Source organism: Aethalodelphis obliquidens, unplaced genomic scaffold, assembly GCF_003676395.1.
Source record: "Aethalodelphis obliquidens isolate GAN/ISIS:26980383/991018 unplaced genomic scaffold, ASM367639v1 scaffold7, whole genome shotgun sequence".
Classification (NCBI taxonomy): Eukaryota; Metazoa; Chordata; class Mammalia; order Artiodactyla; family Delphinidae; genus Aethalodelphis; species Aethalodelphis obliquidens.
Window position 1 is genome coordinate 49,934,350 of NW_020837951.1, and position 18,889 is coordinate 49,953,238.

General features: G+C 42.3%; 1 long non-coding RNA gene across 1 annotated transcript in view; it reads left to right on the forward strand.

Moving 5' to 3' along the window:
* Positions 1-9,453: 9,453 nt before the first annotated feature.
* LOC113620077 (uncharacterized) overlaps positions 9,454-18,889 on the forward strand; it is a 46,725-nt gene continuing 37,289 nt past the window's right edge. The window contains exon 1 of the long non-coding RNA XR_003432651.1: positions 9,454-9,591. This is a non-coding gene — a long non-coding RNA (uncharacterized LOC113620077). The remainder of the gene's footprint in view (positions 9,592-18,889) is intronic.

Consider the following 18,889-nt stretch of genomic DNA (forward strand, 5'->3'; position numbering starts at 1 on the left):
GGTGGGGGCAGTCAGGGAAGTCTTCGTGGAGGAAGGGGCATTTGTACAGGGCCTTGAAAAACAGGGTAAAGGAGGTGGGATCTGACTGGCTCTCTGACAGTTCATTCTTTTGGTTGGGAGACATTTTCCTGCATTCAGGTAATTCTAAACAGCACTTTATTGAGAGCCTGTTATGTAGATGTTAGGCATGGAGAAACCATTTCCCCTTGTAAAGTGTCTGGAGATACTGGTTTTTTTAATATAAATTTTATTTATTTATTTTTGACTGTGTTGGGTCTTCGTTGCTGGGCATGGGCTTTCTCTAGTTGCAGTGAGCAGGGGCTACTCTTCGTTGCGGTGCGCGGGCTTCTCATTGCAGTGGCTTCTCTTGTGGAGCACGGGCTTTAGGCACGCGGGCCTCAGCAGTTGTGGCTCGCGGGCTCCAGAGGGCAGGCTCAGTAGTTGTGGCACATGGGCTTAGTCGCTCCACAGCAGGTGGGATCTTCCCGGACCAGGGCTCGAACGCGTGTCCCCTGCGTTGGCAGGCGGATTCTTAACCACTGAGCCACCAGGGAAGCCCTGGAGATACTTTTGATTGTCACAACTAGGCCGGTGTGTGTGCCCTACTGGCATCTAGTAGGTAGAGCCCAGGGATGCTGTTAGACATCCTGCTATGAACAGGAAGGACACCCACAACACAGAATTATCTAGTCCAAAACGCCAATGGTGCCAAGTCTGAGAAGCACTCACTAAAGCCACACTGGTAGAATCCACTGGAGGCAAAGAGAAGTGTGTTGGTTGTTGGCCTCGGCCCCAGACCCGTGGCACTAACAGTGAGGCCCTTCCTCACACACTCAGAATATGATTCCTTAGAGAGTTGAATTATTATTAACCAGCATGCTTAGCATGTTCTGGCATAGAAAGCGCCCCAGTACCTGCTCCAACTGCCTGCAAAGTTGACATCACTGCCCTGTCTTTTCAGCCAAGGAAACAGGCTTGGAATAGCAGAGCAGAGAATATTAAGGTCTCCCAAGAATCTGTTCTTCTCCAGATTCTGGGAGGTGATCAAAGGCAATTGGGCACACCTGGTAAGAGGCTGCGGCGCCCCCCCCCCCCCCCCCCATGGATGTGGAGAGATGTGGAGGGACCCTGTAGGTACCAGTGCCTTTCCCCTGCTCACTAGGTTGCCTCCCCCTAAAGGCAGGTGCTAGGAGGTGGTGTGTGGCAACCCCAATGCCTATCTGGTTGAGAAGGGGGGCAGAATTTCCCTGGAACTCACATTGTCGGCCCTTAGGGTACTTTGATGAGATGTATTCTAGGACAGTGATTTGCAAAATGTGCAGACCAGCAACTTCAGCAGCACCTGAGAACTTGTTAGAAAGGCAAATTCTCAAGTCCTATTCAGACCTACCCATCAGAAACTCTACGAGTAGGGCCCAGCAATCTGTGATTTAATAAGCCCTCCAGGGAAATCTGAAGCACCTTGAGGTTTGAGAACCACTGCAGTAGGGTACATCTTGGGCAAAATTGTGAATTAAGCTGGTGTCACGAGGTTATCTTTCTAAATCTAAAATGTTAATCTAACCATAGCACTCCTGTTAGTTCCCTTTCACCACCATCAAGATAAGTGCTCTTAGCTAGTGGGAAGCAGCCACATAGCACAGGGAGATCAGCTCGGTGCTTTGTGACCACCTGGAGCGGTGGGATAGGGAGGGTGGGAGGGAGGGAGACGCAAGAGGGAAGAGATATGGGAACATATGTATATGTATAACTGATTCACTTTGTTATAAAGCAGAAACTAACACACCATTGTAAAGCAATTATAATAAAGATTAAAAAAAAAAAGATAAGTGCTTTTTCCACTCACTTTTGTGTACCCTACTCTCCAGGTAATCTGAGTATACCAATTAGGATTAGATTTTGTTGAGTATATCAGAGAACGAGAAAATAATGTTTTAAACAATTTAGAAGTTTATTTCTCTTTCACATCCAAAGATGTTGAGAAACTGGCATCCAGGTTTCTTGGGCAGCTCAACAAAGTTGTTAGGCATCCTTCCGGCTCTCCAATCTGTTATCTGGGATGTGGACCTTGTCCTCACAGTCCAGAATAGTTGCCAGTATATCAGCCATCACACGTGTATTCTAGGCAGCAGGGTGGAGGGAAAGGCATCCTCTCCCTTCAAAAGACACATTCTGGAATTTTCACCTAATACTTTCACTTGCATCTCATAGGCTAGAAATTAATCATGTGACCTTACTTAGCTGCAAGGGAGGCCAGGAAATGGAGTCATTTAGCTGAGCAGCCAATGTGTCCAACTAAAATTTGGAAATCCTGTTATTAAAAAAAAGGGGAGAATGGGGGAGGGATGGACTGGGAGTTTGGGGTTATGTGATGCAAACTATTACATATAGAACGGATGGACAACAAGGTCCTACTGTATAGCACAGGGAACTATATTCAATATCCTGGGATAAACCATAATGGAAAAGAATATAAAAAAGAATGTGTATATGTGTATAACTGGGTCACTTTGCTGTACAGCAGAAATTAACATAGCATTGTAAATCATCTATACTTCAATTAAAAAATAAATTTCAAAAAAGGGGATGGGACTTCCCTGATGGTCCAGTGGTTAAGACTCTGCACTCCCAATGCAGGGAGCATGGGTTTGATTCCTGGTCAGGGAACTACCAAAAAAAATTTGGGGGGTGGGGTGAATGGATATTAGGAGGCAGCTAGACATCTTTGCCTTCACACACTACTCACAGTTCCCAGAACCAGCGATGCTTTCTTTCCCTTCTGGGTCATCCCTCATGTTCCTTAGTTTTCCATCTCTTTGCCTGGTGTGGAAGATTGGATTTCTCAAAGAGCGCCACACAAATATTTATTTCATCTCACATGGACTCCAAAGTCTTTGACACTCCTCAGAAGTGATGCTGGGTGACTTCCAAGATTAGGTCATGAAAAGGATATAGGTTTCTCCTAACTCCATCGTTTTGGAATTCTTGCTCAGGGGACCAGCCATCCTATTTTGAGAAAATCCAAACTAGCCCAAGCAGAGACCACATAGAGAGGAACTGAGGCCCCCAGTGCACAGCCAGCATCAACCACTAGACAAGTGAGCGAACCAGCCTTCAGATGATGCCAGCCTCAGCCTTAGAGCCTTCCAGCCGAGGCCCCAGACACCATGGAAGAGAAACAAGTCAGACTTTGTCACATTGTCCTAGAGCAGAGTTTGTCATCAGTGGCACTATCGCCATTTTGGACTGGCTGATTCTATGTTGTGTGGGCCGTCCTGTGCCTCATGAGATGTTTAGCAGCATCCCTGACCTCTACCCGGTAGATGGTAGTAGGATCTGCTCCCCCATCCACTTGTGACAATCAAAATGCTTCTAGACAAAATGCTTCTTGCCAAATGTTCCTTGGTGGTAGGTGGGCAAAACTGTCCCTAGTTGAGAACCACTGTCCTAGTATAACTTTGAATCAAAGGCCCAAAGCCATCTTTTTGCCTGACTTCCAAGTTTTAGATAACTGTCATTAACAGTATTCATATTTCTGCCCCTCCCTATTGGTATGACTTTGGTCTGTTTTTTAACCTGAGTTTCTGTTTCTTTAGCTGTAAAACCAAGCAACACACCTTTACCTCAGAGTTTTGTGTGATTAAGTGAAACTGTATGTGCAAAACAAAGACATCATCTAACCCTTGTCAGGCACTAGGCCCATGATTGGCCATGTCCACACACCTGTGGCCCCAGAGGGCTGAGAGCTCCCCTGGGACCACTTGGGCTGGTGGAGCACAGACATCCAGTCCCCACTTCAGGAGATGGCAGGCCCGTACGGATCACTGAGAAGCCAGGGCCCGGCAGCTGATCTGGGCACCTCTCCTCGCTGCTGCAGGTGGGGCAGAGGAGTGGGGTCGTCTTGACGAGACTTAGGTGAGGAACGGGGAGTGGCTGGGTACCCACCCTTCTTTACCCTTGGCCATCGTGGTGTTGCCCTCTCTCCTCCCCCTAACCTGATGCTGTTGTCAACCCCTCCATTGCTTTCTGCGAGGACTCTGGCCCTGCCCGTTCCTCTCTCCTCTGGCTTAGGCAATCAGGGTACCACAGTAGGGGGCAGGAATTCCATATGGAAGTGTAACTGGCATCTTTGTTGCTATCCTTGCACTTCTGGTTTTCGGAGGTGAGCTTGTTGATCAACTGAATTGAATTTATGTGTGTGTGTGGTTTTTTTAAAATTTTTATTGGAGTGTAGTTGATTTACAATGTTGTGTTAGTTTCAGGTGTTCAGCAAAGTGAATCAGTTATACATATACATATATCCACTCTTTTTTAGATTCTTTTCCCATTTAGACCATTACAGAGTATTGAAAAGAGTTCCCTGTACTTACAGAGTAGGTCCTTATTCGTTATCTATTTTATATATAGTAGTGTGTATATGTCAATCCCAATCTTCCAATTTATCCTTCCCCACCATACGTGTGTATTGTTAACATATTTTAATACTTTGGTAGGATTTGAGGGGAAAGGGGCTTTTGTGGTCCCAGGCCCCCTCCCTGAAGGAGGAGACAAGGGATTACCTAGGAAGCCACTCTCAGACTAGCCCAGCTCCCTCCATGGGACACCCCGGGACTCCATCGTCCAGCAAAGGGGCCTGCGCGCATGGGGCCCTGGGACTGGGGAAGGGGTTATGTTATGGTTTCTGTCTTCTTTTTCTTTTCTATTTTTTTAAGCTGCTAAATGTGTGGTAATTTTTTTTTTTTTTTGCATGGGGTAGTGGTTCAGAACTGGTTCATCCTGAGGTGATAGAACCCTCTCCCATCTGTGGGGACAACTGCTCCCCATTCCCCAAGTATAGAACACTGACGGGTGCAGCCTGGACTTAAGGCTCTCTCTGGAGTGAAATGACATTACCTCCAGGGAAAAGGAGAACTGAGTCAGAGCACTTGGTGAGCGCCTTCTCTCCAAGCTCTTTAACTCCGCTTCTCATTCCCGCAGTACCTCGCTACCTGAGTGGAAGCCATACGAACTAATATACACAAGCTATTAATTATAGGAAGCACTCTGAATTATCATATTAGTGAACCAACCTGTGTGAATCATGACTTGTCAGTAAGGTCATATGCTGCACCGGGCTGTAGGTAGGCCCTGGGAGACGGGGAGTGCTCAGGTCAAGGGCAAGGCAACGGGTCCTAGATCCACAGCACCATTTGCTGACCCTGGGCAAGAAGACCCTTAATCTCCCTGGATTTCAACTGCCTCACGAATAAAATTGTGAGAATCACGTACTAGAATTTTTTTAAGAAGTGGGGGTAGGACCTATGAGCAGTGATGTCCTGGGTGGGAACTCAGGCTCATTTCTTGTAGAAATGGTGCAGCTGGGTGGCCCACTATTCACCATTTAACAAATGTTTAATAAAGCCCCACTGTGTGCCGGCACTGTTTTAGGGGCTGATGATACAACGGTGAGCAAAACAGGCAAAAATCTCTTCCGTCTTGTATTCTATTGTGGAGAAACTGACGATAAACCAAATAAGTTAAATAATGTGTCAGTTGGTGATAGGTGGTATGGAGAAAAATAAAGCAAGGAAGACGGAGAGGAAGTGTAGTGGGCAGCCCCAGATGGCCCTCCAAGGATCCCCCCTGGTATTCACACTCTTGTGTGTTTCCTTCCACATTGTACCGCATTGTACCAGAGTTAGTCTGTGTGAGCGATAGGATGTGGCAGAAGTGAGGAATGTCATGCCTGAGATTAGGTCTTAGAAGACTGTGACTTGCTTCTTGGACTCACTTTCTGATCACTCACTCTAGGGGAAACTGGTGGCCATACTTTGAGGACAGTCAGGCAGCATATGAAGAGGCCTACATGGCCAGGAGCTGAGTTATCCAGTCAAAAGCCAGTGAGGAAAGGGGTTTGCCAACAGACTACAACTTCACGTGAGACCCTGGACCAGAGCTCAGAGGAAGCCTTTTCCTCAGTGCTCTAGAGTTGAGAATGTAGACTGAATGTACTTTCTGCATGGCTACCATCACTAGGCCCTGTGCTAAGTAGTTTATGTCTACTATCTCACCTAATTCTCCTAACAGCCATACTGAGTGTACCATTATTGTCTCCATTACAGACCAAGGCTCAGAGGCTAATTCATAGGCCCAAATCCTCCAGCTAGGAAGTGTCTGAGCTGGGACTCACACCTGGGTCCTTAAGGTCTCATGATCTCGCACCTCTACTTTGCTCTTTTCAGGCCAGGCTTGGGATGTAACACGAACGCCCTTTTCCCTTCCTTGTTTTATCTCTCGTCCTCCAAATCATTCCTAAATGTTGACATTGATTGAGCCCTCTGGCCCCCGGGCCACAGTCGTCCCTCTATTTCACCTCTGGATTGTCAAAGGCTGGCTCCAGTATTCACGAGGATGAAGGTCTGTCCCACTCCAGGTTCATAGTTCCTGAAATCTTGTAAGAACATTTAACAGGAGATCCACCCTCTTGACAAAGTTTAAGTGCACGATACAGTATATATATATTTTTTATATATATATTTTTTATTTTTGGCCGTGCTGTGTGGCATGCGGGATCTTGGTTCCCCGACCAGGGATCGCTCCCACGCCCCTGCATTGGGAGCGCAGAGTCTTAACCACTGGACCGCCAGGAAGTCTCACGATAGAGTATCGTTAACTGTAGGCACAGCAGGTCTCTAGAACTTATCTTGCGTAGGGGACACTTATACCTGTTAAATAGCAGCTCCCCATTCTCCCCTCACAGGTCAGGTTCGGCTCCAGCCCCCTGTGTCCCCTATAAAGGATATAAACTTCCTGCATTTCCTTAATTCTGGAACTTGCTCTCTGGTGCCATTGCGTGCTCCTCCTTTCTTACTGTTTTTATGTAACTTCCTTTTGTATTAGAGAGGTATCTAATTATTAAAATAATGAGAGGTGGGATCTCTCACTTCTCAGGTTTTTGCTCCATAGGCTATGAGGCACGTTGGTTCTCCTGCTGGGAAAACAGAGATTTCAATGGAGGGCACACACCCAAATGCCGTAGGGGCCAGGCAGTTACTGGAAATGAGCCGCAGGCCCTATGGAACACATGGCCATCTTGGAGTGCCTTTCTATTTCCTGTGCTGCTGGAGACACAGGCATAAGCACGATTTCACTTTTCTCAACACTGATGTGAGAAACCCACAGCACAAGCAGGATGATAAGCAGCAACTGTCATGGGCTCTGTGCTGTGGTGATAGTGGGGTGGGCTGGGGAGGATTGTGGAACGCAGAGAAAATGTTGATATAAGGTGTGGCTGCAACTCAGGACGGCTGAATAGCATCCCTTGGGAATGCAGGCCTACTGTGTACAGATATTCCAACAGAAGACCACCATCTTGGGTGATTTGGGTATATAAAATTGACTAATTTTTTTCCTTTTTTTAATTGGAGTATAGTTGATTTAGAATATTGTGTTAGTTTCAGGTGTACAGCAAAGTGATTCAATTATATATATATATATTTTTTCAGATTATTTTCCATTATAGGTTATTATAAGATATTGAATATAGTTCCCTGTGTTATACAGTAAATCCTTGTTGTTTATGTATACTAGTGTGTATCTGTTAATCCCATACTCCTAATTTATCCCCCCACTCTTTCCCCTTTGGTAATCATAAGTTTGTTTTCTATGAAAATTGACTAATTTTTAATTTTTGAAAAAGAATTTAAAAATACTGTATAGGTCAGTATAATGCAAGTCAAACAAAACATTTAAGGGCTCATTCGGGGTTCTAAACCTTGGCTGCAGGTTAGGGTCACCTGGGGAGCTTTTAAAAGTGCTGATACCAAATCACACCCCCAGCCAATTAAGTCAGAATCTTGGGAGGCAGGATGAGTCATCAGTAGTTTTCAAAATGTCCCAGGTGATTCCAAAGTGCAGTTAAGGTTCAGAACTACTGGGCTTGACGACCATTAGTTTGTGACCTCTCATTTCTAAGGGCATGTTTCGGCAGGAGGCTGTTATGAGTGATCTGCTCCACCTGGGCCTTTTCTAGTGTTCATTGGCAGGGGTGCTAGATCACCAGATGTCAGGTGCCCTGGATGGGACCTCCAAAGGAAAACATTAGATGCTCTCCAGTTCTATTTCTCTTGAGGGCCCCAACTCTGTCGTGAAATGTGGGTTTTTATGGTGATGGCAGAAGAGGTCCCTGAGAAACTCATATGTTGTTTTACCTTAAATGGGTGCAAAGCCTCTTTTCATGGTCCACACTATCTGATTTAACATCTTGTCCTGGGTACAATTTCTTATTCAGTCACCTGGGTATACTGTCTATATGTTATATGATAATGACTATATGTCATGCACGTGCAGTCACATTGCAACCATGTGACAATGCCCAGTGGGTAGGTATGCACAAAAAATCATCTTCAAGGTCTCAGGACTGAGTATGGCGGGCCTCCCCAGATACCATGGTATTATGGTGGTATTAACCATGGTGGGCAAATGGCAGTTCTGATATTCCTTCCCCCCTCCTCAGGTGGAGGTATTTCCCACAATCCCATCCTTGACTCTGCTGTCTTGTCTCTCTTGAATCACTTACTTTGGCTTGCACACTCATACCTCTTAAATCTCTGCCAAGAATTCTTATTCTCTGCTGAGTTCCAAGCCCGCATTTCCAACAGTCTATTAGACATTTCCACCTGAATGTCTTATAGGAACCATGGACTCAATGGTTAAATAATAACTCCTGAATTTATTATTTTCAATAAATTTGTTACTATCTCTCCATTTGCTTTTTTTTTTTTTTTTCTAAGGAATTTACTGAAAGGACACAGAAATGAAGAATTGATAAACCAGAAGTAAGGAGGATAGGAGCCCAGGAAACTTGTTGATTCACAGCCTCAGATACACATGGGTAGCCTTTGAAGACGCTGTCTTTGGATGACTCATTTACAGGTACCTCCAGTCCCCATGTGTTTCTGCTCAAGATTCAAATTCCTGAGCGAGATGAGCTGGTTGGCCTATCTTGGGTCATGTGCTCACCCCTGACTTTAACTCAGGTGGGTGGAGCCTGTGGTTGGAAACCCACCAGAAACAGACAAAATGGGATAGGTGCAGGTCCAGCAGGGTGCTGTTACTAGGAGAAGGAGAAGAACTTCCAAGGAGGGGAAAAAAGATTTTATAAAAACTGTCCTCATCTTATTAATTTAAACATTATGGGGACTTCCCTGGTGGTGCAGTGGTTAAGAATCCACCTGCTGATGCAGGGGACACGGGTTCAAGCCCTGGTCCGGGAAGATCCCGCATGCCGCAGAGCAACTAAGCCCATGCGCCACAACTACTGAGCCTGCATTTGAGAGCCCACGAGCCACAACTACTGAAGCCCACGTACCTAAAACCTGTGCTCTGCAACAAGAGAAGCCACCGCAATGAGAAACCCGCGCACCACAACAAAGAGTAGCCCCTGCTCACCACAAATAGAGAAAGCCTGCGTGCAGCAACGAAGACCCAACGCAGCCAAAAATAATAAAAAAAAAATAAAAAGATAAACATTAGGAAATGCACTTGTGAAAAGCCAAATGATGAGGAATGTAGACTAATACCTTACTCCTCATCTTACTCTCATCCCCAGAGGTAAGTACTACCAAGTTATGGTGTTTTTTATAGATATTTTTGGTACATTTAGATACTGTAAATATATATGTAAACTTACATGTATATACACATTAATATAACTATTTTTAAATGAATATGATGTACTGACTTCACTTAATTTACAGATCTTTACCATTTCAAAACTTACAGCTCTACCTCATTTGTATTTTTACAAGTAAAGTAATTCATGGGCAACATTAAGCAGTTCAGAAGTTTATAAAATGAAAAGTAAAAATTTCCCTCCTTCTAATCCACATTTTCCTAAATTCCTAGTGCTGTTTCCCAGAGGTAACCACTGTTAAGTTTCTTTTGTATCAGAAGAAATACTTTAAGGTAAACAAGTAGGGCCTATTTCTAGGACCACTCCCTTTCTTTATCCCAACAATATTACAATGCTGATTATCATGTTTTTCAGCCCATTTCCATAATAGAGAAAAATCAATAGTATCAATGGATGGATGGATGATTGCCAAGATTTTTGTTAAGTAATGTAGTACTTGTTAAGTTACTGTCAGTAAACTTTCTCCATCTTCTAAACTTCCTGACTCCCCAAATATATTTTTTCCGTATAACAGAGGCCATGCCAATTTTAAAATCAACATTTTATAGATATCCTTGCTGCTTATAAATCTGATATAGAAACTGGTGTTCAAAGGTCTTCTACATTATTCTGCTAATAGGAAGGAAACAAACTAGAAGCTGGTTTGTCAAAATCCAGTTAAGTATCTCTCTCTGGACCAGAAAATGCAGTATTACATAAGCAATTCTTGGGGAGATAGATATTTGCAGTTTTTTTTCTTGTTTGAAGTCTGGGGGAATACTTTCCTTCGCATAAAATATTTTACAGATAGAGAGGAAGTTAGAATTGACTCATAACAAGCCTTCTTATACTACTGGCCATTTGGAAACAGCTACGTAAGCAGTAAAGAGGGGCGTCAGCTGGTGTGTTCCCACTAAACAATTTTGGGGGCGAAAGGTTATCTTGTCTTCAGGTGAGCACACAAAGCAGGGCTGGCTCTCCCCTCTTCATTGGGCCCCAAGCAGGACATTCTGGACGCACCGTGGCCTGCTTCTCTGATTTTTTCCCATCAAATGAAAGAATTTATATGACTGCAGAGGGATCCCCCTTCCCCTTCACATGCTAAGGACTCTCCTGCTCCCCAAGACCATGAGGAAAAGAAGAAGGGAAAGTGGAAAGATGTTGAGTGTAATTATTCTGTGCTGGCTCTGGGACAACTAAATACTTAATGTTCTGACCTGTAAACAAAGTATCGAGCTGTTTCTTGTATGCAGCCTGTGCTCATTCTAGACTCTGTTCAGTTTTTCTAATTGAACTTCAGAGACTAATGCCATATAAACTTGTCATTGAATGGCACATGGCTGCTTCTCGACCAACTGTCCCACCTCCAAAGCATGGGACTACTGCTAAGAAGGCAACTTAGTAGTAATTGTTCTTTGCGTATCAATTCTGTTGAATAATCTGGAGGTAATTATTGTCAGAAGTGGGCAGAATTTTATTCAGTTGCCTGTGTTGAAAGCAAAGAGGGGATCTCTAAAGATTATTCTGTGGGGAAGACTTAGAAGTCCCACCTGCCAAGGCACTGCCTTGATCCAAAATGCGGAGGGGCAATGTTCCCCAGCTGCTATGTTCTTCTTGAGGGAATGTGGGTTTCCCTTTTGTGGAAGTTGGGCTCCTCTTGCTATCAACACTATTTCTTTCCTCCTTCACCTCCCCTGCAATCAGACCCTCACTGAATATGTAGTCAATCCCCGTTTATTGGTCCAAGATTAAAACCTAAGCTCAGAACCGGGTATTGCACACAGTATATACACTTGCTTAACCAACACTTGCTGAGTTAACTGGAAAGAATTCACAGTTACAGTAGAAACCTTCTAATTGGAGTCAAGCAATTGGGAGTTCCTCTTTATTTTCATTCCAGCCTGCAGGACCAGGTGAAAGCATAGCTAAAAGTGATGTAGCCCAGGTGTGTAATCAGAACTGCAGGTACGCAGAACTGACTGTCAAACTTAAAGGGCAGGATGAAGAGAAAATGAGATGATAAATGGTTATGTCTGTTAGCTAGGTGTTTGCAATGGGGGATACAATCTATTGTATAGAATTGACAGGGGAGGGCAGTCAAGGGTCTCTTCTGGTGGGTGTTCTGACATGGTGGCCTGAGGGAGCAATGAAGGGCCCATCACTTATACACTCTGTCTTCTCATAAATTCCTATGGTATGTTTTTAATAATTCATAGAATAGACAGGAAATCAAGAAGAATATAGAAGACCTGAACAATACTATCAAACAACCAGACCTAATTGACATTTATAGAACATTCTACCCAATAACAGCAGAATAAACATTCTTCTCAAGTGTTCAAGGAACATCTACCAAGATGAACCATATTCTGTGCCATGAAATAAGTCCCAATAAATTTGAAAGAGTTATGTCATACAAAGTATATTCTCTGATCACAATGGAATTAAATTAGAACTCAACAACAGGAAAATTCTTAAAGTCCCCAAATATTTGCAAACTAAATAATACATTTAAAAGTAGCCTATGGATCAGAGAAGAAATCAAAAGGGAACAGGAAATATTTCAAACTGAATTAAAAAGAAATCATCCCATATCAAAATTTATGAGATGCTACTAAAACAATATCTAGAAAAAAATTTACAGCACTAAAAGTCTGTATTAGAAAAGATTTCGGATCAGTGACCTTAGTTTCTATCTTAAGAAGCCAAAAGAAGAGCACATTAAACCCAAAGCAAGCAGAAGAAAGGAAATAATATACATTTAAAAATTTTAATTTTTTATTGAGATGTAACTGACATGTAACATTTTAGTTTTAGCTATGCAACATAGTTCGATATATATTTTGAAATAATTACCACTATATGTTAATATCTATCACCTCACAGTTACCATTTTTTCCCTTTTGACAGAACTTTTAAATCCTATCTCCTTGTAACTTTCAAATATACAATATAGTACTGTAGATTTGACTGTAGTATATTGTATATTTGTCACCATGCTGTACATTACATCCCCAGATTGTATTTATCTTACAACTGGAAGTTTATACCTTTTGGTTCCTTCCACCCATTTCACAGTACATACTTATAGTACAATATTACTGTCTATGTTTAATAAACTTTACATTAAATCTCTATGGCTATGTTAGTACTCGTTACAAGTTTGTGCTCTTAAACATCCTAAATCTTATCCCTGTATCCCCCCATCCCCTGTTAACCACTGGTTTACTTTTTTTTTTTTTACATTCCACATATAAGTGATATTATGTAACATCTACTTGTCTTTCTCTGTCTGGCTTATCTCACTTAGCAAAATGTGCTTAAGGTCCATCCATGTTGTCACAAGAAAGCCGGATATCCTCCTTTCTCATGGCTAAATAATACTACATTGTGTATATATCACATCTTTGGGTTTTCATTTCCTTTGGGTATATTCCCAGGAGTATTGGAATTGCTGGATTGTGTAGTAGGTCTATTTTTAATTTTTTGAGGAACTTCCATATTGTTTTCCACAGTGGTTGGACCAATTTACATTCCCATCAACAGTGTATAAGAGTTTCCTTTTCACCACATCCTCTTCAGCACCTGTGGTCACTTGTCTTCCTCATGATAGCCATTCTAAAAGGTGTGAGGTGAGTTGTTTTGTTAACCGATCCTTTTTTTTTTTTTGGCCACACCGTGCAGCATGTGGGATCTTAGTTCCCCCACCAGGGATCGAACCCACACCTCCTGCATTGGAAGTGCAGAGTCTTAACCACTGCACTGCTAGGGAAGTCCCTCTTATAGTTGTTTTGAATTGCATTTTTTGATGATTAGTGATGTTGAGCACCTTCTCATATGCTGTTGGCCATTTTGACATCCTCTTTGGAGCAATGACTATTTAGTTCTTCTGCCCATTTTAAAATAAAAGCTTTTTTGTTGTTGTTATTATGTTAGTTCTTTATATATTTTGGATATTAACCCTTACCCAATATATGACTTGCAAAAATTTTCTTCCATTCTGAAGGCTGCCTTTTCATTTTGTTAGTAGTGTCTTGGCTATGCAGAAGATTTGTGTTTGGTGTGGTCCCATGTGTTAATTTTTGCTTTTGATGTTTGTGCTTTTGGTGTTATGTTCAAAAAATCCTTGTCAAGACCGACATCGATGAGCTTCTTCCCTATGTTTTCTACAGGAGTTTTATGGTATCTAGTCTTATGTTTAAATCTTTGATCCATTTTGAGTTAATTTTTGTGACTGAGGTGAGATAGGGGTTCAATTTCATTGTTCTGCATGTATTTCTACAGTTTTTCTAGCACCATTTGCTGAAGAGACTGTCCTTTCCCCCATAGGGTATTCTTGGCTCCCTTGTTGAATATTAGTTGACCATATATGCCAGGATTGAATTCTGAGCTCTCTATTCTTTTCCATGGGTCTATGTGTCAATTTTTGTGCCAGTGTATATTATACTGTTTTATTACTATGGCTGTGCAATGTAGTTTGAAATCAGAGAGTGTGATACATCTGGTTTTGTTCTTTTTTCTCAGCATTGCTTTGGCTCTTCAAGGTCTTTTGTTGTTCCACACAAAATTTAGGATGGTTTCTTCTACGTCTGTGAAGAATGCCTTTGTTATTTTGATGGGGATTGTGTTGGATCTGTAGATGGCTTTGGGTAGTATGGCTATTTAAACAATATTAATTCTGCTGATCCATGAACATGGGTTCCCTTTTCCATACATCCCTGCCAGCATTTGTTATCACTTGTATTTTTAGAATAGCTATTCTAACATGTATGAGGTGGTATCTCATTGTAGTTTTGATTTTCATTTTCCTGATGATTAATGATGTTGAGCAACTTTTCATGTACCTGATGGCCTTTTGTATATCTTTGGAAGATAACTATTCAGTTCCTCTGCCCATTTTTAAAATCAGATTTTTTGGTTATTCAGTTGTATGAGTTCCTTATGTATCTTGCATATTAATCTCTTAACAGATACATGATTTACGAATATGTTCTCCCATTCTGTGGGTTGCCTTTTCATTTTATTAATGGTTTCCTTTGCTGTACAGAAGCTTTTAATTTTTACTGTTTTAATTGAGATATAATTGAGATTATGTAAATTTCAGGTATACAACATGTTGACTTGATACAATGGTAATAAGTGTAACATTAGCTAATACCTTTATCATGTCACATAACTATCAATTTTTTTTTTTTTTTTAAATATTTGTGAAGGTATTAAACACATCAACCTGAGACACTTTATTAATTAATTAATTTATTTTTGCTGTGTTGGGTCTTCGTTTCTGTGCGAGGGCTTTCTCTAGTTGCGGCAAGTGGGAACCACTCTTCATCGTGGTGCGCGGGCCTCTCACTATCGCGGCCTCTCTCGTTGCGGAGCACAGGCTCCAGATGCGCAGGCTCAGTACTTGTGGCTCACGGGCCTAGCCACTCCACGTCATGCGGGATCCTCCCAGACCAGGGCTAGAACCCGCGTCCCCTGCATTAGCAGGCAGGCTCTCAACCACTAGCGCCACCAGGGAAGCCCTATCAATTTTTTTGTGGTGGGTATACTTTTTTTTTTTTTAACATCTTTATTGGGGTATAATTGCTTTACAATGGTGTGTTAGTTTCTGCTTTATAACAAAGTGAATCAGTCATACATAAACATATGTTCCCATATGTCTTCCTTCTTGCGTCTCCCTCCCTCCCACCCTCCCTATCCCACCCCTCCAGGCTGTCACAAAGCACCGAGCCAATATCCCTGTGCCATGCGGCTGCTTCCCACTAGCTATCTACCTTACTACGTTTGTTAGTGTGTATATGCCCATGACTCTCTCTCGCCCTGTCACAGCTCACCCTTCCCCCTCCCCATAACCTCAAGTCCGTTCTCTAGGAGGTCTGCGTTTTTATTCCTGCTTTACCCCTAGGTTCTTCATGACATTTTTTTTCTTAAATTCCATATATATGTGTTAGCATATGGTATTTGTCTTTTTCTTTCTGACTTACTTCACTCTGTATGACAGACTCTAGGTCTATCCACCTCATTACAAATAGCTTGTGGTGGGTATACTTAAGATCTAGTCTCTTATCAAGTTTATCTACAATACAATATCTTTATGTTTAATCACTATATTGCACATTAGATCTCCAGGATTTATTTATCTACTAGTTGCAAGTTTGTACATCTAAACAACATCTCTACTGTTTCCCAATCCCCCCCACCCCCAGCCTCTGGTAGCCGTCATTCTATGCTCTGTTTTTACAAGTTAGACTTTTTAAGATTCCGCATGCTAGTGATATCATACAGTGTTTATCTTTCTCTGACTTATTTCAGTTAGCATAATGTCCTCAAGGCAAATTCATATTGTCACTAATAGCAAGATTTCTTTCTTTCTCATGGCTGAACAGTATTCCGTTGTATATATGTACCATATCTTCTTAATCCGTTCATCTATCGATGGATCTTAGGTTGTTTCCTTACCTTGGCTATTGTGAATAATGCTGCAATAAACATGGGAGTTCATATATCTCCTTGATATCCTGTATTCATTTCCTCTGGATATATGCCCAGAAGTGGGATCGTTGAATCATATGTTTTTTTTGGGTTTTTTTTTGCGGTACACAGGCCTCTCACTGTTGTGGCCTCTCCCGTTGCGGAGCGCAGGCTCCGGACGCGCAGGCTCAGCGGCCATGGCTCACGGGCCCAGCCGCTCCGCGGCATGTGGGATCTTCCCGGACCGGGGCACGAACCCGCGTCCCCTACATCAGCAGGCGGACTCTCAACCACTGCGCCACCAGGGAAGCCCTTCCCTGTTTTTTTTTCTTGGAGTTTTATGGTATTATACTTAAGTCTTTGATCCATTTTGAGTTAGCTTTTCTTGAGTGGTGTAAGACAGGGGTCTAGTTTCATTCTTTTACACATGAATATCCAGTTTTCTCAGCACCAATTATTGAAGAGACTGTCTTTCTCCAAAGAGTATTCTTGGCTCCTTTGTCCAAGTTGAACATATATGCATGGGTTTATTTCTGGGCTCTCGATTCTCTTCCATTGGCCTATGTGTCTGTTTTTATGCCAGTACCACACTGTTTTAATTACTACAGCTTTATACTATAGCTTGAAATCAGGAAGCATGGTGCCTCCAGCTTTATTCTTCTTTCTCAGGATTGCTTTGGCTATTCAGGGTTTTGTGGTTCCTTATAAATTTTAGGATTGTGTTTTCCACTTTTAAAAAATGCCATTGGAATTTTGATAGGGATTGCATTTGGATTTGGGTATTATGGATGCTTTAACTATATTAATCCTTCCCATCCATGAACATGGGATACCTTTCCATTTATTTGTGTCACCTTTGATTTCTTTCATCAATGTCTTGTAGTTTTCAGAGTAGAGATCTTTTACCTCCTTGGTTCAATTTATTCCTAGGTATTTTATTCTTTTTAAATTTTTATTTATTTATTTATATATCACCATATCTCCTCCCTCTTGCATCTCCCTCTCCCCCCCCCGCCATCCCACCCCTCTAGGTGGTCACAAAGCACTGAGCTGATCTCCCTGTGCTAAGCAGCTTCTTCCCACTACCTATCTGTTCTACATTTGGTAGTATATATAAGTCCATGCCACTCCCTCACTTCGTTCCAGCTTACCCTTCCCCCCTCTGTGTCCTCAAGTCCATTCTCTACGTCTGCATCTTTATTCCTGTCCTGCCCCTAGGTTCTTTTTTTTTATGTTTATTTTTTATTTATTTATATTTTCTTATTAGTCATCCATTTTATACACATCAGTATATACATGTCAATCCCAATCTCCCAATTCATCACACCACACCCCTCACCCCTGCCTCTTTCCCCCCTTGATGTACATACATTTTTTCTCCACTGTGTCTCAGTTTCTGATCTGCAAACTGGTACATCGCTACCATTTTCTAGGTTCCACATATATGCGTTAATATACGATATTTGATTTTCTCTTTCTGACTTACTTCACACTGTATGACAGTCTCTAGATGCATCCACGTCTCAACCAATGACCCAAGTTCGTTCCTTTTTAGCTGAGTAATATTCCATTGTATATATGTACCACTTCTTCTTTATCCATTCGTCTGTTGATGGGCATTTAGGTTGTTTCCATGACCTGGATATTGTAAATAGTGCTGCAGTGAACATTGGGGTGCACGTGTCTTCTTGAATTATCGTTTTCTCTGGGTATATGCCCAGTAGTGGGATTGCTGGGTTGTATGGTAATTCTATTTTTAGTTCTTTAAGGACCCTCCATACTGTTCTCCATAGTGGCTGTATCAATTTACATTCCCACCAACAGTGCAAGAGGGTTCCCTTTTCTCCACACCCTCTCCAGCATTTGTTGTTTGTAGATTTTCTGATGATGCCCATTCTAACTGGTGTGAGGTGATACGTCATTGTAGTTTTGATTTGCATTTCTCTAATAATTAGTGACGTTGAGCAGCTTTGCATGTGCTTCTTGGCCATCTGTATGTCTCCTTTGGAGAAATGTCTATTTAGGTCTTCTGCCCATTTTTGTATTGGGTTGTTTGTGTTTTTAATATTGAGCTGCCTGAGCTATTTATATATTTTGGAGATTAATCCTTTGTCTGATGATTCATTTGCAAATATTTTTTCCCATTCTGAGGGTTGTCTTTTTGTCTTCTTTATGGTTTCCTTTGCTGTGCCAAAGCGTTTCAGTTTCATTAGGTCCCATTTGTTTATTTTTATTTCCATTACTCTAGGAGGTAGATCAAAAAATATCTTGCTGTGATTTATGTCAAAGAGTGTTCTTCCTGTGTTTTCCTCTAAGAGTTTTATAGTGCCCAGTCTTACATTTAGGTCTCTAATCCATTTTGAGTTGATTTTTGTGTATGGTGTTAGGAAGAGTTCTTTTTTTGTGTGTGTGGTGCGCGGGCCTCTCACTGTTGTGGCCTCTCCCGTTGTGGAGCACAGGCTCCGGACGTGCAGGCTCAGCGGCCATGGCTCACGGGCCCAGCTGCTCCACGGCATATGGGATCTTCCCAAACCGGGGCACAAACCCATGTCCCCTGCATCGGCAGGAGGACTCTCAACCACTGTGCCACCAGGGAAGCCCTAGGAAGTGTTCTAATTTCATTCTTTTACATGTAGCTGTCCGGTTTTCCCAGCACCACTTATTGAAGAGACTGTCTTTTCTCCATTGTATATCCTTGCCTCCATTGTCATAGATTAGTTGACCATAGATGCGTGGGTTTATCTCTGGGCTTTCTATCCTGTT